The sequence below is a fragment of the Diabrotica undecimpunctata genome, chromosome 2 (assembly GCF_040954645.1).
Source record: "Diabrotica undecimpunctata isolate CICGRU chromosome 2, icDiaUnde3, whole genome shotgun sequence".
Lineage (NCBI taxonomy): Eukaryota > Metazoa > Arthropoda > Insecta > Coleoptera > Chrysomelidae > Diabrotica > Diabrotica undecimpunctata.
In genome coordinates, this window is record NC_092804.1 from 174,771,195 (window position 1) to 174,798,002 (window position 26,808).

General features: G+C 33.6%; 1 protein-coding gene across 1 annotated transcript in view; it reads left to right on the forward strand.

Annotated features, from left to right (window-relative positions):
- Positions 1 to 12,921: 12,921 nt before the first annotated feature.
- LOC140435261 (uncharacterized) overlaps positions 12,922 to 26,808 on the forward strand; it is a 161,928-nt gene continuing 148,041 nt past the window's right edge. Inside the window, exon 1 of the mRNA XM_072524078.1 lies at positions 12,922 to 13,209. The gene's annotated coding sequence lies outside the window, so the exon portion shown is untranslated. The remainder of the gene's footprint in view (positions 13,210 to 26,808) is intronic.

The window sequence follows — 26,808 nt, forward strand, 5'->3', positions numbered from 1 at the left end:
CTTAATATTCGTCAAAGTATTTATCGTTTAGTTGGACATGTACCAAAATATTTCTGTGTACACGATTTACCAGACAATTAAAGAGTACGAAAATGGTATACCATGCCTTAATTTGCTCAAAAGTGGAAGACCAAGAGTTTTAGATCCTCCTCCAAAGTGCAAAAAAAATTAATTGGCCAAATAGTTGCTATTAAGAAGATAGCGCGGCCTTTTGGTCAAGGTTTAACTGATTTCATATTAAATTTTTTAAAGGAATCTGATATTAATATTGCCGATACGCGAGGCCAGGGTTATGACAATGGTGCCAATATGAAAGGAAACACAATGACCTAAAAAAAATCTTAGATAATAATCCCAGAGCCTTTTTTGTCCCTTGTGCGACACACAGCCTTAATTGAGTCGCGATTGATAATTGAGTCCTGATTGATGCAGCAAAAAGCTCGCTTGAAGTTACTAATTTTTTCAGTATTATCGTATTATTCAGGAACTATATGTCTTTTTTTCGTCATCAACATATCGATGGAATATTCTTTTTTTTTTTTTTTTTTTTTTTATTTAATTTAACGTGTTTGTGACAGCTTCGGCCATTAGCACGAGGCACCGTGGATACAATTATATATAAGGTATTATAATATACTATAGTTATAAATTATTTAGTAAGTTTTCTAGCTTCAGGAACTGGATAGCTGCGATGAATTGGCTCTGGTTCGATAATATATCTGTGATGTCGCCCTTCATGCCCAGTTCTTGGCGTCGTTTATTGTAATGAGGGCAGTCCACAAGGATGTGTAGAACGCTTAGTGGAGATTGGCAATAGTGACAGATTGGCTTAGGTGTAGAATTCATTAGGTGACCATGTGTAAATCTGGTGTGACCGATACGCAATCTTCTAGCAACAACCATCTCATTTCTAGTTATACCAGGGATAACGAACCGCTCAATCGTCTGATCTATTTGGTGTAAAAATGTAGTGGATTGTTTCCAATGATTCTGCCAGTAATTTCGTACGAGTTTCTTTATACTAGTTTTTAGGTCACTGGCAATTTGTATATTACGTGGTGTACATTTGGATACAGCAGCTTCTTTGGCAAAGCGATCGGCGTTGTCGTTACCCATAATCCCGATGTGGGAGGGAACCCATATGATAGTGATATGGACGTCGTGGATGATAAGATTTTGGTAAATGTCATGGATTTTTTCTACAAGAGGGTGATCAGTAAATAGATTATTGATGGACTGGATAGAGGCAAGGGTGTCTGTACAGATGGCAATATGTTGATTGGGTGCTGTACAGAGTTTGAAGGCTTGATAAATAGCATACAGTTCACCAGTGTGAACGCTGCATGTGGCAGGTATTTGACATCAACTAACGACTGTTTCCGTAGTGGTAATCGCACAACCAACCCCCGTTTCGCTCTTTGATGCTTCAGTGTAGAGTACCCGATCGAATTTCTTAAAATTAAGAATTTCTAGTAAGGATTTCCTAATCAAATCCTGGTTGGTTTCTGCCTTACTAAACTTTGTAAGTGACACATTAAATTTCGGTAAAGTTTTGGTTCAAGGAGTATTCTGCGGGATCGGGAGAGGGTTAGTTAGGGGAATATTCTTTTAAAATAAGTGCCTAGGTTAATGCTAAAACCGCTCTCTGATACCCGGTGGGAGAGTCGAATTGATGCCGTAAAAACTCTTAGGTATGAATTGGAAAAAGTTTATGATGCACTGTTCGCCCTTTATAATGATACATCTAGAGATAATGACACAAGGAATACTGCAAGTTCACTGATTAATAAAATAAAATCATTTAAATTTATATGTTCCTTTGTTGTTTGGTAAGTACAATATTTTATTAAAAAAAAAAAATCGGTTGCCGGTAAAGTCGGTTTTACGGGCGAAGATTTTACGTGACAACGTCTTTTTCTCGGTAGAATATTTATTGATATGAATATTATTAAATTGCACAATAGGAACAAGGAATTGAATGAAAATAAGAATTGCACAAATTTTAACTATAGAAATATATTTTGTTTACTAAAACATTGTACATGTAAACTTAAACTTAACTAATTTCTATTTGAGTGATTTTGTTGAGGATAGGACGATGATAGGAGAAATATGAAATGAAAGGAAGTGTTTCTGCTGTAATGTGTCTTGAACGCCAAGAACGCTCGAGAAAGACAGAGACACAAGCACGGAAGCACGCACCGATTCAACGCGCCTAATTCTCTAGTGCTGCGCGCGCAGCGGACCGATCATGTTTGAGTGGGAGAGAGAGGCAAGGCATTCGCCGGTCCGGCGGGCCTCTCTCTCGTTCGGTGACTCACTGTAACAGACGTGAGCGGGCGTTACACTTTTTCATGAATGACTCCGAGCCACAACCTAATTTAAGACGTTGTCACGTCAATAAATGTAGTTAGCAAAATCATGAAAAAATCTGAAGTTATTTTACCAAAAGCTGTACAAATGTTAAATGGAATTAAAATATTTTTAACGGACATGAGATCCGACAATGGGTTTAAAAATTTGCTCAATGAAGCTAAAAAATAGCTCAAGAAATGGATGCAGAAATTTCATTTCCAGCAGTTTATACAGTTCGACCAAAAAAGACTTTTATGAATATGATCATAAAGATGAGCCAATTCAATCTCCAGAATTACATTTTAAAGTAAATTTGTATTTAGAAACACATGTTGAATCTTTTGGTTTTTTAAATAACTTAGTGTCTTTTCTAAACAGGAAATAATGAAATGTTGTACCAATTTAGAAACTAAACTAACTGACCAGGAAACAAAAAAATTAGATATAAATGCAATAGATCTTTATAATGAGATTGACATTGTCCTAGCATATCTCGTTGTTAGTCCATCTCGTTGCTAACGAGTTAAAAGGAATATTTTTTAATTTATTTGTTGCGCTCAAAATATTTTTAACTATGTCAGTCACTGTAGCTCATGTGGAGCGATCATTTTCAAACCTTAAATTAATAAAAAACTACCTAAGATCTACCATGAACCAATCCAGGCTTACAAATTTAGCTATAAAAAAGTATCGAGGAAGATATTTGTTTTAATTTAGATGTGACTGACCTAGTTAGGGAATTTGCACTTAAAAAGGCAAGAAAAATCGATTTTAGTACTTAGACGTGTATACAGTCCATCTAATTTACAAACCGTTGCACGTCATCGGCGTCATAGCCCGTGACGTCACATGATACCAACACGAAATATTTAGGCGGTAGGTGTGTTCTTTCTTAGAATCACTTTGCCGAGTACACTGGCATTACAGCCACTAGACATATTTTATTATATACGCGTAGAAATAATATTTAAAGATTTCTATTAATGTTAACTTAAAGAAATACACAATAATATGTTTCATTTAATTTGTATAAATGCATTATAAAGCGTTTTTATGAAGCGTGTTCGGAACACACTGTAACTGTAATCGAACGAAGGTGAAATTTTGGCATAAATTGGTAACACTTATTTGACAGTTGCGGTGTTGACACTTTAGTTTTATTTTTATTATTTACTATTAATTAAACTATGTTGTTTTTTAAACAAGCGGCTCAAATTGTTTTTAACAAGATTATTTTTTCACTCTTGTTTTGTTTTTTTTATTTACATTAAATATTAATTTATTTTGTTGTATACTGTTGTTGTACACTTTTGCAATAATTATGTGACCTATTTGATTTAAAATGGATTCAGGAATTTTTTATACTTTGGCAACTATGTCAACTTCGATCTCTGACGTAGATAATGACGTGCAACGGTTTGTAAATTAGATGGACTGTACCTATCTAGTGTTGTATTTCTTTTTTCTTTATTTTACTTTATTTTTCGTAAAATAACTGTAGATTTTTGTATTTTGGTTATACCAATTTAATTTATGTACATAATATGTTGTATAAGCTCATATTTATATTATAGGTATGTATCTATTCGTGGACTTAATAAATATATTTTTATGATTTAAATGTTCAAAATTGTGTTTTTATTAATTTTCCCTAATTTGCGATGTTTTCTTATACACGTTTTCCAAAACTGCTGATAAGGCGGCAAATTTGGTTCTTGCACTAATGGATTTTAATAGCTTCTGTGTAATCCCTTTTAATTCCTCCCATTTAGTATGTTCATTTTGCAATTTTTCATCCCATGTTTTTTAAATTTTCTTTGAAATCTTCCACTTTTTTTTTAAATGTTTTGGACTTTTATCAAGTATTTCTACATTGAACATTGACCGTGAACACCACGATCATTATTACTTCGTTATGTGTGCCCTACCCAAGTATACTTCTATTTATAAGCCGATATCTGATTGTTTTTCTAAAAAATTGTCCCACCGGCATTGATTGGTAGTTATATCACCTTTCCCAACATATATATCTAAAAGACATGAACTTTCTCCATTCACTGAGCTAACATACTCGAATGCATTAGCAAAGCATCATATTAATGTATAGGTATATACAGATCATCGACATCGATTGGGATTTATATCTCAGAGAAAGAAAATGATGACTATTCTCTGTTAATAATGTTTACTTTTTATTTAGATTTACATTCACATTATATATAACATCAATCCGAATTTTAAACAAAAAATCTTTTTGAAAAACGCGCATAACTCAAGAAAAGTTCTTGTTTTCTCAAGTAAGAGCACAACCTTGACCTTTTACTATTCTATATGAAGCGTCCATTCTTTACCGATAGCAGCTACACGTTTCCTTCCCTTCTCTTCAGCTACTTTCCAGTACCCATGTCAACGTCTGGGCAGTACGACGTCGTCGATAGGTGTACCATCCGTTTATATTGTCATAACACTTGTAATATCTAAATAGCGTTTTCCCTTTCCCTATAAATTTGTACTCTTTATATACGTTAGCGGCACATTGCGTATAAGACTGCTGAGAGCAGAGCACGCCTTCTAACCCACTTAGACCTTCAAGTTCCGCTTCAAAAAACGGCGATCAAGTTATATGTGTACAGTAGCGTCGCGGCAACATCTGATATTATTAAGAAATACGAGTAGTACCAACGATTTATAGTTTTTTTAATCAAATTTCTATACGTACAAATGGGTATTTATTTTAGAGGAATTGGTTCTAGTTTTTTTTATATTTTGTCTTGTAATTCTATGATTACCAATTTTATTAACAATTCCATCACATTTTATCTATTGTTTATTCTTTATCTGATTTGATTTGATTTTCCGGTTGTAAAGCCTTGAATGTTATCTATGTACGTCTTAACTATTCTTTTTCTAGATCCGTATGTATCCAACACGGTAGAGTATTTTTCTTTTTCTTCTTCTTCTTTTTATATAGGCATGACTCTGTCTGTTTTTAAATGGGCCTTCAGTAAGTTGTCGTTTAATCGTTTTCGTGGTCTTCCTACTGATCTTCTTCCTATTGGGGAACCGTCTCTTGCAGTCTTTAGTCTATTTGTTGTTGGACTACTCTACGTTGGAGTCAACCGTTCATATTCTTCATCGCTACATTAACAAATTGAGAGTGTCTGTATGCAGAAATACTGCATTGCCACTAATTAATAAAATACTTCTTCTTCTTCTAATGGCGCTACAACCCTTTGTGAGTCTTGGCCTGGTTAACAATGTTCTTCCATTCTGCCCTATCGGATACTTTCCTTCGCCACTGCCTGATGTTCATGGTTTTAAGATCCCTCTCTACGTCGTCTATCCATTTTTAAGGGGCCTTTCTCTTGTTCTGTTTCCTTGGGGCTTCCATCTCTGGACTACAGCTCGATTATCTGGCATTCTTTCTAGGTGACCAAGCCAGTTTAGTCTTTGTGACTTTACAAATCTAACAATATCTGCGCTCTGGATTAGGCCATCTAGCTCCTGGTTCATTTTAATTCTCCACGAACCATCGCTGCATACACACACACACTCGCGGTATTTATAGGCTTTCACTTGCGGGTTTTCCTTGTAGGGGGCAGCTGTCTTTACCGGTTTCTCAACACGTGTCTCGCAGTACTAACACTAAGATCACGAGATAGAGCACATTTGCGTTTATTGTCTCTACGATTCAAAAAAGGATTCGCGGTATTTTTCGCATAACTATCAGAGACTAAGAGAGAGAGAGAGAGAGAGAGAGAGAGAGAGAGAGAGAATGTCTGTTGCTAGCGGCAGTCAACAGTAGAGAGCATACGTCTGTTGCTAGCCATAGTCAACAGGCAAGAGAGCGTCTTTTTTTTCGTTTGATATTTTACAACTACTGTCTATATTTCTAAAGGAGTGGGGTTGCAGTAGGAGTAGAAAGGGTTAGAGTATGGTAATGATTGTAAAATGATAATAATTAATACAGCAAAAATGACATGATTTTTCACATTCGAAAAATTGAACATACTGGGGGCGGGCGAGAAGAGTTACGGACCTGGGATAGGGTATCAAATAGTCACTTCGAAAACGAGGGTAAACCGGTATACATTAGAGATATTGTTGTAAAAACCAAGATAACTAAGAACTATTTAAATCTAGAGAAACTAAAGTCTAAAGAAATTATATATTTGGCTGAAAGCGCCACTATTGGTTAAAGGGTTACCTAGCTACTTTCTTTATTAACCTAATGTATTCGCCATTAGGTGTGAATACACCTGTTTGAGCAAGAGAATCTTTGCCTTGGAGCAATCCGATGAATTTTGCCAGAGGTCAGAGGAGTTGGGGAATCTCTTCATCTTTGATTAGTACAACATCACCTATCTTTAAAGGATCAGTAGCGATGTTCCACTTACTCCTACTTTGTCGTAGTAGCATATCCGATACAAGCAGTGGAAGTGTCAACCATCTGGGAAATGTAATGTTATACATTGATTGGAATGTATCCAATAATGATTTCCAATCCGAGATCAATAGGTCATCCAGTATTTCACTATCCCAGTCTAAGGGCACTGATCAGAGACGTTTTAAGAAACGTTTAGATTGTACTATAAAAGATAAGAGTTTTCCTAAGGAGTCATACATCCGAGAAATATATGCCCATAATTTTTTTTTGTTAAGAGAGGCGCTTCTCAAACAGGCGGCTTAAAAGAGAAATTGTTTTGATTGGGTTAGTTAATACCTAGGACCTTAGAAAAGCTATTAACTAAGTCAAGATTGACTTCTGAAGTGAAGACCAGATTAAATTCATTTGTTAACGCACGAGAATTTGAATATATTTTATAGAGTTGGAAACCGTGAGTGTTCAGAAGCAAGCATACTTGAGAATAGAGTATGTGCAACCTTTCCAAGTTATTGGCGCTGGTCAAGATATTGTCGATATTTGTAGAACTTTTTAGAGTATAAGAGATCACTGAGTGCGTGGTTTGGTTAGCAAAAGTTTGAACCTGAGGGACAGTAAACAACGGAGTAGGGCACGTTACATTGACGTTTACATCAGGAGGTGGCAAGACAGACTGAGCCGCCAGAAACAGAATATTGTTGGGCACTGCAGGGGCTGTTGTTACTTGGCTCTCAACGAATGCCAACGAGGGCCGCGCTAATAGAAAAAAAGGCAGTTTCGACTGAATCTAATAAATTAGATTGTGGGATGGTATGAGTAAGAAAAGTTGGTCTTGAGAGAACTGTGATCGAAGCCGTGTCAGTACGAGGCTGTGAGATGAGTATTTGATTTTCGTGTATTAGTAGAGGAAGACTTATTCGGAAAAGGGGCAATTTTAAAAAAAATGTCAGGTATACCATCTTCTTTACAAGGTGTTGCAATTGATAATAAGTCGATAGATTTTTGTGTTGGAATTTTATTCAAATGTAAAAAGTGGGAGTGAATATATTCTGAGCTTAAATAGAGAGTTTATTAACCTATCGTATATTTAGAGCATTTAAAGTTTCAGGTTGATACCTTGAATTTGTATAATAGTTGGGGGAGGTACATTTGCCAATTCCACTGGCACACCGTAAGGAGGCGGTACTGGATTTAAATTCGCAATAGCTAATGGAGGCAAATTGACAGTTGTCAGAATACTAAAGCGACTAAAACATTTTATGTATGCAGAGCTTGACTTGAAATCAATATTTGATTGCAATATTTGTGGGGGAGAAATTATAAGAAGCACAGGCGATGCAGATATTATAGTTTCAGTAATCGCATTTTGTTCTTGAGTAGTTTTAAAAGTGACAGTTTTTGCTGGTAGCACATTTTTGAATAGAGGCTGGTCTATTACATCTTGAGTACTAATCTTATTGGAAGTAATTTCATAAGTCGACTTTTGAAGCTTTTGCGTCTGAGATTAAACAATTGCATAACTAAACGAAGTACTTACCGTTATTTCTTTCATCTGTTTGAACTGATTGGGGAGGGAGTCATCATTAAAAAATATATTTTTAACTTCTTTTTGGCCATTAATATTCAAAACAGTACTTTTAACAATGTGTTTACTGGAAGTTTTCGCCTTAATTAAGCTGATTACTATTAGTTTTAAGGCCTATGTTCAGCTGATATCTGTTTGTGTTTAAAAATTGTTACAGATTTAATAAACTGTATCTCAGTAGGGTGTGACACAGATACTCTACGATCCAAGGGGATGTCTTCGATTTCCCAGAAGCGTTGGACGATTTGGGTGAGGTATAAATCAACGCTATCAGTTAATTTCATATCAAACGACTGAGCAAAACAAGGTACTGAGACTTAGAACACCTTCCTTGAATAAAAGAATCGGGAATTCTTACACTTACAATTTGTCCAAATGATCTGCCTTGAAGAATTGGAAGACCAGGACCAAGTTGTATGATATTCTTCTTCTTCTTCTACGTCTAGCCATTCACGTCCACATCTGAACATAAGCCTCTTCAAGTCTTCCTTTCCATTGTTTTTTATTGTACGCTACTTGTAGCCAATTTTTCCCGGCAGTCCTTTTCAGATCATCTGTCCATCTCATAGGAGGTCTGCCTCTGGGTCTTTTTGTATCTTTTTGTATGATATTACCTGTCAATATATCTGCGCATATGTCAACGGTAAATATCTACTTCAGAAGGAGAGTAGAAGTTTGGATCGGCTAAGTCCACTTCTGTGGGCAAGTTAAGCTTATTAATAGATATTGGGACTTGGGGTAGTTTAGTAGTGATACTGTCTAGTACTGAACATTTGATTTTAATGCAAATTTCCGTAGCAGCAGAGAAGATCAGACATAAGGGTTGAATTTGAAATAGATTGGGCGATACCATGAATCTTAAAATGATTTTTAAGAGGGTGCCGCAATCCTTTTTAACGAGTTTTTAGAGACAAAACTAAATTGTGATGCTGGGTCCAATAAGATCTTAACATATTTAAGGGTCAGGCGTTTATCCAAAGTTGACCAAACTGGACATATTTTTTTAGTTTCTTATCTTCTAAGCCTTCCTTTTTTGTTTCTGATAATCCTATAACATCTCTGTCCAGTTTAGTCGTCTGGAAACAGGTTCATTGTATGCAGATGTCCCTTGACTGGCGCATGTCCAGTAAGGAGGCCTGTTATAATTCTGAGCTGATTCCTCCTCGATCTTAACAGTACTTGAGCTCTACTAGCATAACGAAATGTAGTATAATCAATTTCTTTAACAAGAACAACAATATGTACGCCCATTTTATTATGTTTATTGTAGTAATGTTGCAGAACCGACTTTAAATAAACATTTTAGGAGAAGTATCATCGCGTCAGATTTTATTAACTTTAATGTATGCTGAATGGAAATTTTTTACGGGTATTTACATATTGAAGAGATAGACGAATTTTATGAGAAAATTGCAGAAACTAGCACGAATTATCACAGCACGTATACGATGATAATAGGAGACTTCAACGCTAAGATCGAACAACGACTTGAAAAAACCGAAAACTATATAGGACAATTCGGCTTTGAAGTTAGAAATGAGAGAGGAGAAACCTTGGTTATCTTCCTACAAGCCCACAAATATATGCAATGAACACATTCTATAAGAAAAAACCTCACAGAAAGTGGACGTGGCTATCCCCAGGCGAAAAAACTCGGAACGAAATAGATTACTTACTATGTAACAAAACTGATATCATACAGGCCGTAACAGTAATAACTACGGTGTCAGTAAGTAGCGATCACCGAATGTTTAGAGCCAAATTAGAGATAAAACAAAAAAAAATAGAAATAAATTTAGAAAAACTTAGAATATAGACACATATAAACTAAAATCTAATACAGAACAAAATAAAAGCAAGTTAAAACCCGCGAAAGTATAACATCTAGATAAACAGCTTAAATAAAATCAATGAAGTCATAACAAAACAACTATTTAATGCAATCTCAGAAGTGGCAACCGCTAATAGAAAACGAAAATCCAAAATAAGTGTAGAATCACGAAATATGCTGAAATAAAGAAAAGATCTTCTGAGACAGAACAAAAGAGACACTGCAAAGAGGAACTTAATCGAGTAATAAGAAAACTGATAAAAGAGAACATTAAAAAACATCAATAAGACCGTATAGAACAAGTCATAGAGAAAAAAAACGAAGTCTCAAATGCACCAAACCGAAACTAGGAAAGAAAAACATAATAACCATTAAAAATGAACAAGGACAACTAGAAAAAAGTAAATCTGATGTAGCAAACTTAATTGAAAAGTTCTACGCCGATCTATATTGTTCCAGAAACGATCCCCTAACTTCTCAAAGCAGAACTTGAAAAGGCAGATAACAAATGTTAACTCAGAAGTGATGTTCGAAATAAACCACGAAGAAATAGTAAGAGCAGTAAAAGAAATAAAAAGGAATAAAGCTCCTGGAAGCGATGGAATCCTAGCAGAAATGCTGAAGGAAGGCGGAGAAGAAGCCATTACATATCTAAAAATACTATTTAATAAATGTCTATTCGAAGGCAACATACCCGAACAATGGAATACTGCTAAATCAATACTAATACACAAAAAGGGAGACACCACAGACCTGAAAAATTATCGACCAATTTCACTTCTTTCACAACTTTACAAAATCTTTACAAAGATTATTACAAAGAAATAGAAAGAGCAGTAAAAGAAATAAAAAGGAATAAAGCTCCTGGAGGCGATGGAATCCTAGCAGAAATGCTGAAGGAAGACGGAAAAGAAGCCATCACATATCTAAAAATACTATTTAATAAATGCCTATTCGAAGGCAACATACCCGAATAATGGAATACTCCTAAAATAATACCAATACACAAAAAGGGAGACACCACAGACCTGAAAAATTATCGACCAATTTCACTTCTTTCACAACTTTACAAAATCTTTACAAAGATTATTACAAACAGGTTAACAATTAAATTTGACGGATATCAACCAGTAGAAAAAGCCGGATTTAGAAAAGGGTACAGCACCTGTGATCATCTATATACTTTGAAAATCCTAATAGAAAAGACTAACGAATACAATCTCCCATTATGTCTGGCTTTTATAGATTATGAAAAAGATCTTGAAGCACGTGGTGTTCGTGTGTATTAAGGTATAAGATATCTCCACTTCATGGTTTGTTCCAGTTTCACTTTTAAAAAGCTTTTGATAGCGTAGAACTGTGGGCAATAGACGAAGAATTAGTCAACAACCGGATCGACTCCAGGTACAGAATATTAATACATAATATTTACGAACAAGCTGAAATGATAGGGACGTTGGCTAATGCAATCGAAACAAGACCAGTAAAAATCAACCGAGGCGTAAGACAAGGAGACACAATATCTCCAAAATTATTTATAGCTGCCCTAGAAGATATCTTTAAGTCAATAGACTGGAAAAATAAGGGAATCCCTATTAACGGAAGATACTTGAACCATCTTAGATACGCAGATGATGTAGTACTAACAGCCGACACGTGAAATGCACTGAATACGATGATTGAGGAGCTACACACAGAATCCCTAAAAAAAAAGGACTGAAAATAAATTTCAGCAAAACTAAACTAATGTCAAACAAAGATGACACACCTATGATAAACATCCAAGAGACAGAGATAGAACACGTAGATGAATATACATATCTGGGTCAAAATGTCAAGGTAAGCAAAGAAAATCATACTACCGAAATAAGCAGACGTGTAAAAATGAGATGGGCAGCATTCGGAAGACTCTCATGGTAACTTAAAAATAAAAATATACCTCAAAGACTGCTAACCAAAGTGTTTAATTCCTGTATCCTACCTGTACTTACATATGGAGCTCAAACCTGGACATTCACTAAAATAAACACGGAGAAGATCAGAAAACTCAGAGAGCTATGGAACGACAGATGCTGGGTATCTCACTCAAAGACCATAACAGCAATGAAGACATTCGTAATAGAACAAAAGTAAAAGACGCTGTCGAACAGGCAGCTAAACTGAAATGGAAATGGGCTGGACATAATGAACGTCTTAAGGATGGCCGATGTAATAAAGAAATCGGGAATTGGCGGCCCTATGAAGCAAAGACCACGAGAAAGACCGCAAATGCGCTGGAGCAACGATATTAAAAGAACTGCAGGACCAATGTGGAAACGTCTTAAAAACGACAGAGATGAATGGCAAGAATAAGAAGAGGCCTATATTTGGCAATCCGAATAGAGAGAAGGGCTTAAAAAATTTATATATTGTGGATAAAATCTGTTAAATTTAAGAGTTTCTATCGGAGACGTTTTCTCTAATGAGATTTTTTCTCCCCCCGCATACATTTTTATCATTGTTTTATGTAATTTATGCTGTAATCAGAAACCGTGAAGTATTTATTGCAATTTTTATTAAATTTATACAAACAATAACTACAAACACATTTTAAATAGAATTTGTTGTCATTATGAAGTTCAGCAATATAAAGAATAATGTTTTTTTAATGAATATAAGTATGTAGTTCTTGATAATAACAGCTTTTACAACATTTCACCTCTTATTCTCCTCAACGCGTGCCACTGCAACTTACCTGTCTTGGTAAGAGCCAACTTGATTTCATATAACCTACCTGTTGAATAGTTGGTTGAAAGACATGAAGGTGCGGAGTGCATCGCTGACCGTATCGTGGTTCGTTCGCGTATACCAAAACAACTGCTAAACAAATGACAATTTTGCGAGTTTGTACCCTTTTTTGACAAACAGTCGATGCTCTTATGGGATTTTTAAAGTTTAAACAAACTGACTTGGTGATTTTGTTGTGAAAAGTGTGTTATTTTGTGATACTTTCTTGGTTTTGTCCACTCTCCTAGGATATTTTATCTGCTACATATTCAAAGGTCGTGCACCTAGGTAAGTCTTGAATACTTCTTTTAAGCAATTGGATTCTTGGTTATATTTATCCCGATTTATATCGACTACATGCAATTTTAAGCTTATTTAAAATTTAACTGAAATGATAACTTAAAGGTGTCTACAGGCATTACTACTAAACATATTCCATTCAGTTTTGTCAGTCGCGTCCATGATAACCATTATTAAGTTCTTAATAGCTTCTCAAATCAATTATAAGTACATAAAATAAGTGATTTTTGATGAATTCAATAAAATACAGAAATTATTGTTTGAATATTGTTTAGCTGTGGCATTTCAAATTTTAAATTATTTACTTATTCCAATAAAATCATAGGAAAGAAAAAAAAAAGTATTAAGTTATATTCACGTTCTAAATTTGAATGTTTGACTATATTTATATAGTTAGTTTAAAATAAATGTTATTCACATTTCATCCAACTCTTTAATTGTAAATAACATCTGTCAAATAATGCATTTTTCTATATTTTTTGCTCGTAAGTTTTAGCAGCGTTTCGCGTATTTTTTTTTTAATTTCTTATAATTTTTTACCTACTTATTTACCGGTTTCGAGTCTTGATATTTCTGGCATTTATTGATGTGACTTTCTCCTTTTCTATTCCGAAGCAACAGGTTCTTAATTGACGTTTTTCTCTGTTATTAATTACTGCATTAAATATATATGTATATATACAATATATACAGGATGAGTTTTTAGTGCGATAATTCCATTATGGAATAGAATATCCAAAAAAGTTATTGAGAAAAAATGTATGCAATAAATAATATTCTCCATACTTGGGAAAAGGAATGTGGAATTCTACAGGGTGATTAATAACTACGTAGTATAGCAAACATACAATTTTTTAAATGGGACAGCCTATATATTTTTTCAAATTTGTATTCTTCCTATAATTATTGTTTTTATAGTATATGGAAGATATCATTCACATCCAATATACACAAAAAAGGCAAAAGGGATGAATGTGACAATTACAGAGGCATTGCCGTGACAAACTCGATCAGTAGAATATACTGAAAAGTAATTAAAAACAGACTAGAAAGCGAATATAAAGACTTAGAGGCTGAGGAACAGGCAGGATTTACCTCAGACCAGACCAGATTTACCAGACCAGTTGTTTTGCATTACACAGATTATTGAAAAGAAAATAGCCGTTAATCAAGAAGTAGATTTTTATTGTATGTAGACCTACAAGAGGCTTATGATAGAGTACCACATTATAAATTATGGGAAGCGTTAGAGAAAAGCAACATAAGCATCTTCTTCTTCTTTGTGTGTCGTGCTTGTATTCCAGCGTTGGCTATCGTCATATTGACAAGCTGATGAAATGATTCTCGTTCGGCAGCTAGATGAAACAGTTCCTCGACCGTTCGACCTGTCCATTGTCTAATGTTACGCAGCCAGGACAGTTGTTTTCTTCCGACCCAACGTTTTCCTTCGATTTTGCCCTGAATGATTAACCGTAGTAAGCGATATTTAGGTCCTCTCATTATATGACCGAAGTATTGGACCTTTCTCATTTTGATGATGTTGATCAATTCTCGCTCTTTGTGCACGGTCTCTAGCACGCGTTCGTTAGATATGTGTGCTGTCCACGGGATTCTGAGCATGCGACGGTAACACCATAACTCAAACGCTTCTAATTTGTTGAGATTTTTTATTTTTGTTGTCCAGGTTTCACATCCATAGAACAAAGTGGACCAGACGTAGCACTTTAATACTCTTAGACCTGTGGTCAACGACAGACTTCTACTGCATAATACAGAACGCCAGTTAATAAAGTTTTTCCGTGCGAGTTCTATTCTGGTCAAAATTTCCTCGTCACTTTCAACCCTGCAGTCAATCCAGCTACCCAGATATCTAAAGTGTTCCACTCTTTCCAGGATTTTGTTATCTAATCTTAGTACTGAGTCTTCGATATTAATTTTTCCAACCACCATCCATTTTGTTTTTTTTTTGCGTTGATTGTTAAGCCCTTTTCAGTGCATTCGTTGTTTACAGCATTCAACAGGGTTTGAAGATCTTCTAGACTCTCTGCCATTATTACGGTGTCATCGGCGTATCTGATGTTGTTAATAATTTCACCACCGATCTTAACACCTTCGCGGCATGCATTTAATAAATGCGACGAAGGAACTGTACGCTAATGCTAATTCAAAGGTAAAGGTTGGAAATAATCTGTCAAGTGGATTCGAGATAAATAAAGGCCTTAAGCAGGACTGCTGTCTCTCCCCGACATTATTTAAAATTTATTTAGAACAAGCTCTAAAACTGTGGAAGCGCAAATGTAGAAATATGGAAGTGCCGATTAACAACAATAGCATATACACTTTGTCATTTGCAGATGACCAACTAGTGATAGCACAAGATTATGAAGATATTGAGTATATGACTCGGAAGTTAATTGAAGAGTATAAAAAATGGGGACTTGCTCCCCAAACCTGAAAAAAATCAACCTGCTTTGTACTCTGTACAACCAACTCCCCTGGTATTTGTACATGTATATTGAAAAAATGAGACCTACTCTCCAATCATCGGGCATTTTTTTTATTGGCCAGATTATGCACAATAACTTATAAAGGGCCGTATTAAAGCCTTGGTCATCACATTTAAAAAAGCTCTGTCATCAATTGATCTTCTCCGGGAACCTTACCGTTTATCAGTTTCACGATTGCTTTGTCCACACCTCCACTTCCTCCAAGCTTAGCTGCTTAGTATCCAATTCTATTGTTACAACTGCCATGATCACATCTACAGCTTGCTTCTTACCGTCGATAAGTCACCAAAATCAATATTTGAATTCTTCCCCTTCTGTACAAAGATAGTTGTAATCTGTTTAGATTGTCTAAACTAGTGTCAATACTCTTGTTTGTTTGTATCAAAATTGTTTGTTCTAATTCACCTCACCACGTCTTGTATTCCCAGTATTTTTTGATATCCTGAATTGAAATATTTAACACAGTTAATTATTTGCACAATAGTTATAAAGCGTGTTTACATCGCTACGGTGAATGTTTTAAACAAATACATTAAACGAATTAGTAAATTAATAAAATACCCAGTACAGTTATTTCGACGGATACTGTGTATTTACGATTAAATCTTTGGCTCCTGCGGATTCGTTTAACGCAAGAACAGATTTTTGTGGTGTTATTACATAGTGGAATAAATTACATTATCAAATTATTGTAGCGATTAATTATGGTTAAGACGGAACTGTTTGGAGATTTTTTCCTCGAGTGATTTTATCGTAAAATCGTAAAAGTGAAATTACAAGTTTAAGGTTGTTGGTCTTGGCGATAATGGGTTTTTTATGAGCACTTAGGATTGGAATTTTTGAAAATACTTTTATTCGGTTTTAAACAAAAGCGTAATCGTTCGCAAATTGTTAAAAATAAACGGAATAGAATAGAATAAAAATATGCTTTATTGTCACTGAAAATTGTACAATTTTATGAACAAAGCTTACAAATACTCAGAAAAATAACAATAACAATTTAAAATTTACTAAAATTACATAAATCGTCAATATCACATAATAAAAGATAATAAAATATACAATCCATTGCAAAATTTAACTAAATTGAAAATTGCATAATAAAACCTTATGAACTAAACTTTATATTCGGGACATTTAATGAAAGGATTATCAGGGGTCAGCATAATGAGCATATTATGCACCTAGAGGCGATGCATGCATGGGTGTCATTGGTTCAGGTCTAATTCTTATTTCAGCTGCAATGTGGATATACATTTTTTATCTACTCTTACTTGATGATCCTTTACCAGTAACTTTTATGCCTAGCCGAAACAGAGCTCCGTTGAGAAGGAGAATCGACGTGAGGGAAGATCCTATATTTGGACTGGCATTCAACTGGGATTGTCGGAAAATGGATTGGAAGGTTAAAACATGGCTGACCCGTGATAATCCTTTCATTAAATGTCCTGAAGATAAAGATTGAACAGATACGCACTATTTAACATATTATAAACAGTAGGTAAAATGAAATACCTTAAATTGTATTTAAAAAAAAAACGAAAGTTGCTACATGTGATTCCCAAATATATATAAAAAGACTTGTTGCTTGTACCTAAACGTACTGTAATTTCTTAGTTATTCTTTAAGAAACTCTTCCACTGAATAATATGGTCTTTCAGAATAGAAGTTGTAGATTTTGGTTGCAAAGTGAGATGGTTGTATAATTTTTTTGCCGATTATAATATAGATTTTTTTACTAACTCAGTGGATGGGATCGGTAAATACACATCAAAGCTCGAATTTCTGGTGGAGTAGTCATGATTAGGTCTTGCTGGAAAAACATGTTTGTGTTTACGAATTAAGCAAACAGTTTCTAGAATATATAAAGGGGGAAGAGTTAAAATCCCATGATTTTTTAAGCAGTTTCTGCAATGTGTTATTGTACTGAGGTCAAAAAGATACCGTATTGTTCTTTTTTGTAATTTAAAAATAACGTCAGATTGGGCCGCTATACTAGAACCCCAAAAAGAAGGATCATATCGAAGATGAGACTCAAACAAAGAAATATATGTTATTTTGGAAAATTCTAAATTGATTTTCTAGCTGTCTATATATGTACCAAGAAATTTTACAGAATTAACGATACTGATCTGGCTGTTATTAATGAGCAAGAGTTGAAGAGCTCCTTTATAGGATAATGCTACTGTCTTATCCACGTTAAAAGAGAGTAAATTAGAGTCGGACCAGGTTTTTATTTTAAGTAGATCAGAAGTTATAATTGCAGAAGAGTTGCAATATTAGAGTTCTTCTAGGTAATACTGGTATTATCAGCAAAAAGAAAAACTGGATTTTCACCAACCATTAGAGCAAGCCGGATTTAGGAGTGGCTTTGGAACGAATGACCACCTACAAGTAATAAAATCCTTAATAGAGAAAGTTACAGAATACAACAAGCCATTGATATTAATATTTGTAGATTTTGAGAAAGCGTTTGACTCAGTCCAGCATAGCTCCATGTTAAGAGCTCTTACAGAGTGCAGTATTGATCATAGGTACACAACTCTTCTTCGGAATATATATAATAGTCCAACAGCTGCAATTAGAATGTATTATGGCAACACAAATACATTTTCCTTCGAGAGGGGTATTAGGCAAGGAGATACCATTTCATCAAAAATTTTTCCATCGGTTTTTAAGTTAGTGATGCCATTTATAAAGATAAGGAAAAGTAGAGGACCCAGTACTGAACTTTGTGGTACTCCACATACAATGCTTTTGTGACTAGAGTCAGTATAATTTGCTCTAACTAGTTGTTTCCTATTCCTCAAGTGAGATTAAAACCAATTCAAAGAGATACCTCTAATTTCGTAGAAATTTAGTTTTTTTTAACAAAATGTCGTGATTTACACAATCAAAAGCTTTGGAATAGTCTCAAAAAACAGTGGCAGTATAAAGATTATTGTTTAGTGCTTGATAGACCTCATGTAGTACAAAAAACATAGCATAGCTGGTACATTTATTAGATAAAAAGCCGAACTGAGTTTGCGATAAAACGTTGTTTTCAACGAGAAAGCACAAAAGTCGGGCTTTTATAAGTCTCTAATTTTTTTTGATAAGACCGGTAGTAAGGCAATAAGTCTATAGTTGTGTACAATAGATTTTTCACCACCCTTATGAAGAGGAATAATAATGGCTGTCTTTAGACACTCTGGAAAATTTGCTTTTGATCCGACTGACTGTTTGGATCAGTTCAGATTTATCAACTGGTCTTATTAAGAATGAATTCGAGATCTTTTTTGAATTGGTTAGATAGGAAATAGGATCTTGTTGTGGCAACATAGTTGATATTATATTTTTACTCACATTAACGAAGTATTCATTTAGATTTTCAGGGTTTGGAAGAGAAAATATTTGAGCTGTGTTAGTTTTATTTCGAAGATCGTTTATTATGGAACAAGTTCGTCTTGCAACATTTTTAGAGCTTTCCAGACGATTCTGATAGTAGTTTTAGATAGTTTCCTATGTACTTAGAGATATATTTAGTGACAAAGACGTTGGTAGTAAATTTCTTGATGTACAGTAGTTAACGCATATTCTTGGCTGATACGTGGATACCTTTGGTAGTCCAGGGTTTGTGATGGACTTTACTTTATTGTAAAGGAAATGCCTTATTGAAAAGTGCCACCCAGTACAAAAGAGCATACATCAAGGAGTAAGAAATCTGAGACAATATAATCAATTACGGCAGATGTTGTATATCTTCTTCTTCTTCTTCTTCTTCTTCTTTCAGTGCCTATTCGTTCCGAATATTGGCAATCATTCTGGCTATAATTATTTTATTGACTGATGCTTTAAATAGATTCGTTGTTGTTGTGGAGAACCATTTCCTCAGGTTCTTCAACCATGATATTCTCCTTCTCCCAATTCCTCGCTTTCCGAATACTCTACCCTGTAGGATTACCTTCAGTAATCTGTATTTAGTGCTGTTTCTCATTATATGTCCGAGATATTCCAACTTTCTCCTTTTTATGGTTGTATATGGCAAATGAAAAAGAGATGCGTGATAATTTTTGGTATATTTGGTATAATTTAGGTAGATATGGTAGATGGAAAAGAGATACGTGATAATATTTTGTACAATTCGGCCTAATACGAGTTTTGTTATAATAAAATGTGTTACACAGGATGTAATAATAAATATACTTGAATTTATCTCTTCAGCAACAATCCACGAAGTCACATATTCATTATAAATGGAAGAATTTGAAACGTGTATTAAAAAAAACAACTTATGAGAAAAATTCAGTAATAATTGAAAAGAAACACAGAAAGAAAATGGGACATCAAAAGTATATATTCTTTTTTGTTGAATAAAGCTCCTTGTATTTTATTTTGAGTTTAACATCCGCTTCCCTTCATCGTTACAAGAGTATACGCTGTTTTATGTTATCTAGAGTATTTAAAAAGTTATAACCAAACTTCAATGAAAATTTTAAGAAGTTCCTGAATAATTGAAAAGTGTTAAAAAAGCAGCAACCAGTTGTAGCCATAGTTTTATAATAATAGTGAAAAATTATAAAAATGATTAATTTTCATCACGTTCATTAAATCGAATACAGGGTAAGCCAAAACCCAATTACATTATTTTCTTGGAAATTTTAAATGGATCACCCTATACGACTCGATCACTGTACAGAAAACTACTTAATGTCCAAAGTTTTTTTCTTCATAGAGCTATAAAGGGCCATTAACATTTAAAAATAATATGAATTATACAGGGTGCCCCAAAAAGAGTGATATATAGAAAATATAAAAAATTACTTAAATAATAAATTAAAATATAAGAAATAGAAAACATAAATGTCTTCCAGCATACGGTATAGAATATAATGATATGCCATTTAAAAAAAGAATATAATTCAATGTCACATGTAGGCCAAATTCAATTAAAATAATAAAACATCCTAAGGGATGAAAGGATAAAATTTAAATGATATCAACAGTATCGAGGCTAGGTACCTATATCGCCGACTTTTGGTGATATATACCACGGTATTCTATATTATATGTGCTAAAGATTACAAATTAGGAAATCTAGAAATCTAGGAAAGGGTGATATGTATAGAAAACCCTAATATAGATTAAAAGCATAGTAAAATTTTTACACGGCAGACTAATAAAATATTGGGTGTTTCATTTAAAATAAGTACGTTATTACAGCTTGAATTTGCTAATAGAACAATCTAATATTTTGACCACCCTGTTAAATTTTGTTTTAATACATGTCTGTTTAAATATGAACAGATAGTGCACCCAAGACAAAATTTGTCTCAACTTCTTAGAGTTAATTTTTTATAAAATCTTACATTTTTAGAAAAATCGAAATAAATCGTAACACCTTGTAGGTATTTAGGTATAGGAAAATCCTATAAAATTATAGCTTATTTTTTACGGAAAATTTAAAAATGTTATCAAATATATGGTGTTTCATAAGAAACACCATATATTTACATATAATAAAAAAAATATAACTTTGATAAACCACCCTTTTTTGGAGCACAACGTATAATTCACATTATTTTTAAATTATAGTGGTACTTAATGGCCTTGTATAGTTCTGTGAAGAAAAAAGCTTGAGATATTAAGTCATTTTCCCTACATAAAATGGACCACCCTGTATTTTATAACACTAACGAAAAGTACTATTGCATGTCGAATATCAAATGAATTGGTGGATATTTGGTGAAATGTAACCGAAATAACAAATTAGTATATTTTTTTTATTCCAGAAGGATATTCAATTATTTATTTTGTCAACAGAAAGAGTACTAGCAACCGCAGACGCAGATGCTTATTTGGTCTATATGTACATAATGTCTTCTAAAAACATGCCAAAAGGTGTTTATTTGGAAGAAGTTATACATGAGTCGTGCATTACATAAATCATATTGTTACAAATCCAATACTCCCCGCAATTGATTCTACCTATTCGAGAGTCAAGATTCGAAGTTTATTGTGTTTACACAGCAAAAAAAAAAAGACACGAGAGATGAATTAACAGCTGAATTAGCAGATTTCTGCAACTACACAACGAAGCAAATACTTTTATTTTTATAGACATAGACGTAGACATCTGATTTGTACTACTCATTTACTCTAGCAAAAATGTGTGGTAGAAGAGTAATACCAGAGATAATTAAAGGGTAAAAAAAGCATATATGCGATGCGGTGTAGTGTGATGGAAGACCCTGTATATTAACGAAAATACTCGCCAAATACCTGGCTATGACGAAGATCCGAGATTTCTCTAGGCTATAGAACAAAACTACGTTTTTTAGTTTATTTATTATTATGATTTTAATTTATTTCTTTAAATAAATGATAATTTAAATTTAATTTAAAAATATTCGTAAATAGAACTTCTCTGAACACTTTCTTACACTTCATGACCATCAAAACGATGTTTACTGTTAATGTAATGACTTCTTATTTTTGTTGTTGAATATTAAGATCGTTTTTATTATTGCTCTTATAAAAGTTCCGCGACGGTTTTTGTGACCAGTAACTGTAATTTCATTCTGGTCTGACACCGACTTTATTTAATTTAATGTCAGTGGTGTACAAATGCTTAATTTATTTCTTTAAAATTTAAATAATATTTTCCGTCGGCCATCAATTTATGATCAATTTTAACACCCTCAAAATCATTGATTATTGACCCCTATTAATGAATGATTTTCTATTAATGAACGATTTTATTATAGACAACACAACATACATTGCTTGCATAAATTAATTTAACCACATTTAACGCTCTGTGATTGGCAGTTACCTGTGGTGTAGGCAACCAAACATACCTATTTATATTCCCACTAACAAATTATTTAAAATGAAGTAGCCGCTGTAAGTACTGTCTGTCAGTGTATGTCATTATTTATCGTTAAGTAAATAAAAATTTAAACTAAGATATTTTTATTTCTAAAAAGTATGTTCGACGGAAAAGTTTTGTAACGAACTCGTGAATTAAAATGGCGATTAACAATCTCGAACATTAACGTACTCGCTTCGCTCGCGCGTTAATATATCTCAATTGTTAATCGCCCTTATTAATACACTTGTTGGTTAAATAACTATTAAAACAATCGTCTCAGTTAAACTGGCTGAAACTTTACAGAAAGGTAGTTTTGTTCATGATGATCAAAAGTTTTCAGTGTCCCAAGACCCAGAAATTAACTGTTTAATTATTTAATACGGGGCTAAGCCCGGTTCGGAGACTTGGTGCTCAAGAGTTTGGGCTCTACCGGTTTTTTTTATAGTTTTTTTAGTAGTTTTTATATTTTTTGGTGGCCAAAGCCATTTTTTGGGTTTTTATAATTTTTTTTGTAGGATGTCCTGTAACATAAAATCATAATTGATGTATATATGTATATGTATATAAATCATTTTACCTAGGGCTACACTGTAATGTGCTTGACCACATTTTGTGAACTGCAACCAAAACTCCACTGCCTTTTGTAAGGTACTTGTATCTGCATAACGATCTCTTCTGTGTACATTATAGTCATGGAAACCTAATTTACCATCATGAAATTCACCATTTAAGCAAGTTTCAATAAAAATAATATTATACCTAATTTATTCTGGAAATGTTGCGCTTTAATATAGATAATTTAGTACGTAAGCCTCTAATATTTAAGATAATAAATATTCAGTTTGTTTGATTGACATTGATTAAAAGTTTTTGGAACAATTTTTGGAATACTGATTACATATCTTATTATTAAGTTATTCTCACCTTAATTTTGGCGAAATTTCAGTTCTACTTTGAAATCTTTATATTGTTTTACCTGCATAGGAGTTTGGTCCATATTGATAAAAATCTTCTTGTTCTTCCTGCTTGAAAATTTCTTTGGCAGAGTGGATATCATCAACCGCATTATTGTTCACGGGTAAATTAAAAATTATCAATGTTGGTAATTAATTTTTCCTCTCCACAAAGACTGGCAGGTGAATCTTACTTTCATTCCCTATAGGAAGAGTTACTTATTTTTTTTTAAGAAATTTCTCTACAGCTGAGACAATACTTATGGTTCATACATGTTGATGCACCAGCTCATTTTAGCATTAATGTACATATTCACTTAGATACTTTTTATACAAATCATTGAATAGGCAGGAGAAGTATGGAAGATTGACCTAGTCAATTGCCGGATTTAAATCCTCTAGAATTTTTGCATTTGGGGTTTTCGTAATTCTTATGGGTGACTTTAATGTACGAAATGCACGAATCGGAAAGGAAAATAAGAATCAACACAATAACGTACCTGAATTAAGACTCAAAATAGAAATCAGTTTTCAGGAAGCAGAAATAGCCATTAATTCACTCAAAAATAGAAAGTAACCGGGACCAGATGGAATAACCAACGAGCTACTAAAAGACGGAGGAGAAAGTATAACCCTAGAAATGAAAAACTTATACAAAAACTAATATTGCACTGCAAGATACCAGACGCATGGAGAAACAGCATAATGATACCAATGTTCAAGAAAGGAGATAAAATAGACCCCAACAATTATAGAGGTATAAATCTACTGCACTAAAACACTGCACTTAAGCTTACCACAAAAGTCCTAACCAACAAAAGTGAAACAATAAGAAATATGCCAGGAATATTTGCTCGAGTACGACAACCAATGAGGCTAAGAGTTGAATTTTGTTTCACGTCTGATGGAAGTCATTTTCTGGAAGTCTGATGGAACATTTTTTGTAGCTTTGCAATTATTTAAAAAATTTTATTTTTCACTTGCATATTATTTGTTTATTTTATTTAGCTTTTATACGGTTACCATAAACGCAATTGTTATATCCTTGGGCATAATAAGCGGGCGTTATGGCCCATAACGCCCTGTGATGTAAGAAAAAAAGCAAATGTTATAGAATGAAGTTTTTTAAATTAGGGAATATTATAGAACTAACATTTTTTAATCTTAACAATCTTTATAATATTGAAAGTACAATTTTCTTAATAACTGAATATAAATAAATGACATAAATCTGTAACTAAATATATATCCAACTGACAACTACATAACAAAATCAGCAAACGTCAAAATATCAACAAATGTCATAGACTACTTCAAACAAGGAAAATCGTTTCAATTTTCGTTTTTATACTATGTGAAGTGAAAAATAAAATCTTGTATGTACCATTGGTATTACCGGATAATTACGCCCATCGAGCAACATCCATCCCTCGGGCCGAAGGCCCTCTGGCTGAATTATATTGCTCTTCGGGCGTAATTCTTAATAACATAATAAATAACTATTTGGTGCTACTTTCTGTTATTGTTCTGCTCTAATGTTGCATTAGACAGTTCTTGATAATGTATTAAAAAAATGAAAAATACGCGTTAGGATATTTTTTTTTTGCATAAAAAATTATTGACTCCCAAAAATTATAAAAGATCTCCTCTTTATTTGTTAAAGTTGTTTATTTCTAAAAATTAGTTAAATTGTTAGCGTTATTTATTGTACCTTTACACCTATTCATATACAAATATTGTTACCTCCCTGAGTTTTATACTTTAAACTGCTAATGATTCCTCGGTTTACATTGAACCGTTATAGGCTGAGATTTTTTAATCAGTCTCAAACAGGTAATTACGCCTAGACATGAAAGCTGCGAGACATATTAGGGCTGCGGCAAAATTAAATAATCATTAAATACAGAGCCTAGTAATCGCCCATTACGAGCACCGCGAGCATTAAGCGCTAACTTGAAATAGGAAGACCTGAAAATACCAGAGTAGTAAGTAATTAGAATTATATCTGTATTTAATAGTCGGCCGGTCATTAAATTGCTGCAGATATGACATTAACATATGCAATTCCAAGTTAATAATACATTTTTGGACAATTTGTGTACATGAATACCAGCTTTAGATAGATTCATCTCTTACGCTGATGTGCAATTCAGAAGTTATTATAAAATAATCATAAATCCTATCCTAGAATAATTTACACACTCATACGATGCAAACCAATGCTATACATAATATAACCAGTAATTGTTGTTTATATAAATTAAATGTTTTTGGTCTTTTATACAGATACGAAAATACATCACCACTGCAGAAAGAGTACGAATAATAAAATAGTTGGGAGCCATTCCCTACAAGAAACTATTAATTTATTTATTATAATAGGCCTATACCCGTTTAAAAACTGTATTGGCGATTATTCATCAATTTGAAAAGTTTGACTGTACTAACGACAGACGTAAAAACTGCTACCCTTCCAGATTAACCTCGTGAAAAGAAAATTAGCCAATAACGGGAAACCCATCGGTGCATTGGCTGAAGCGACACTGAGTTCAAGTCGACAAATTGCTGATGAAGTTGACTTGAATGAAAAAATAGTGAGGAATATTTTGAGAAGAAACAACTACCATTATTATAAAGTGCAGACCACTCGACAAATATTTCCTGATGATAATTTTAAATGGATGGAATTATGTGAAATTATGATGGAGAAATTAAATGAAAAAAAGTTCTCCTTCACAATTCAGAAGAAACATAATCCATTCGTTAGGTCTCTAAACGCTCGGATTGGAATTTTGGGATATCATATTTTCTATACTGGTTCTTTTTTCTTCGAAGGGATTCCAAACGTAGTAAAATATCTTGAATTACTACGAAATTAAATTATTCATGCACTTCAGCTTCTCCAAATCAACTTAAAAACGAAACCCCCTCGGTCACCAGACTTAACTCCTCTAGATTTTTATTTTCGTGGGATGCTGAAAGACCAATTTGTCAAGCGAGCCACCAACTTGAAGCAACTGAGACAAAAAATAGTCGAACTTAACAAAAATATGTCAAAAATGGACTTAACGCATGAAAAAAGTGTTGTATAATAGATTTGGTTTGTGTTTCATCCATTTGTGACCAGATTTTCGCTTGATGTCATCAGTCCATCTGGCTTGAGGTCTGCCTCCACTTCTCTTGTTTACTCTTGGTCATATGACCACACCACATTTTTACTAGAATAATGTTCATCTTGTTTGGTTAGCAGAGTATTTGAATATAGCAGAATAGT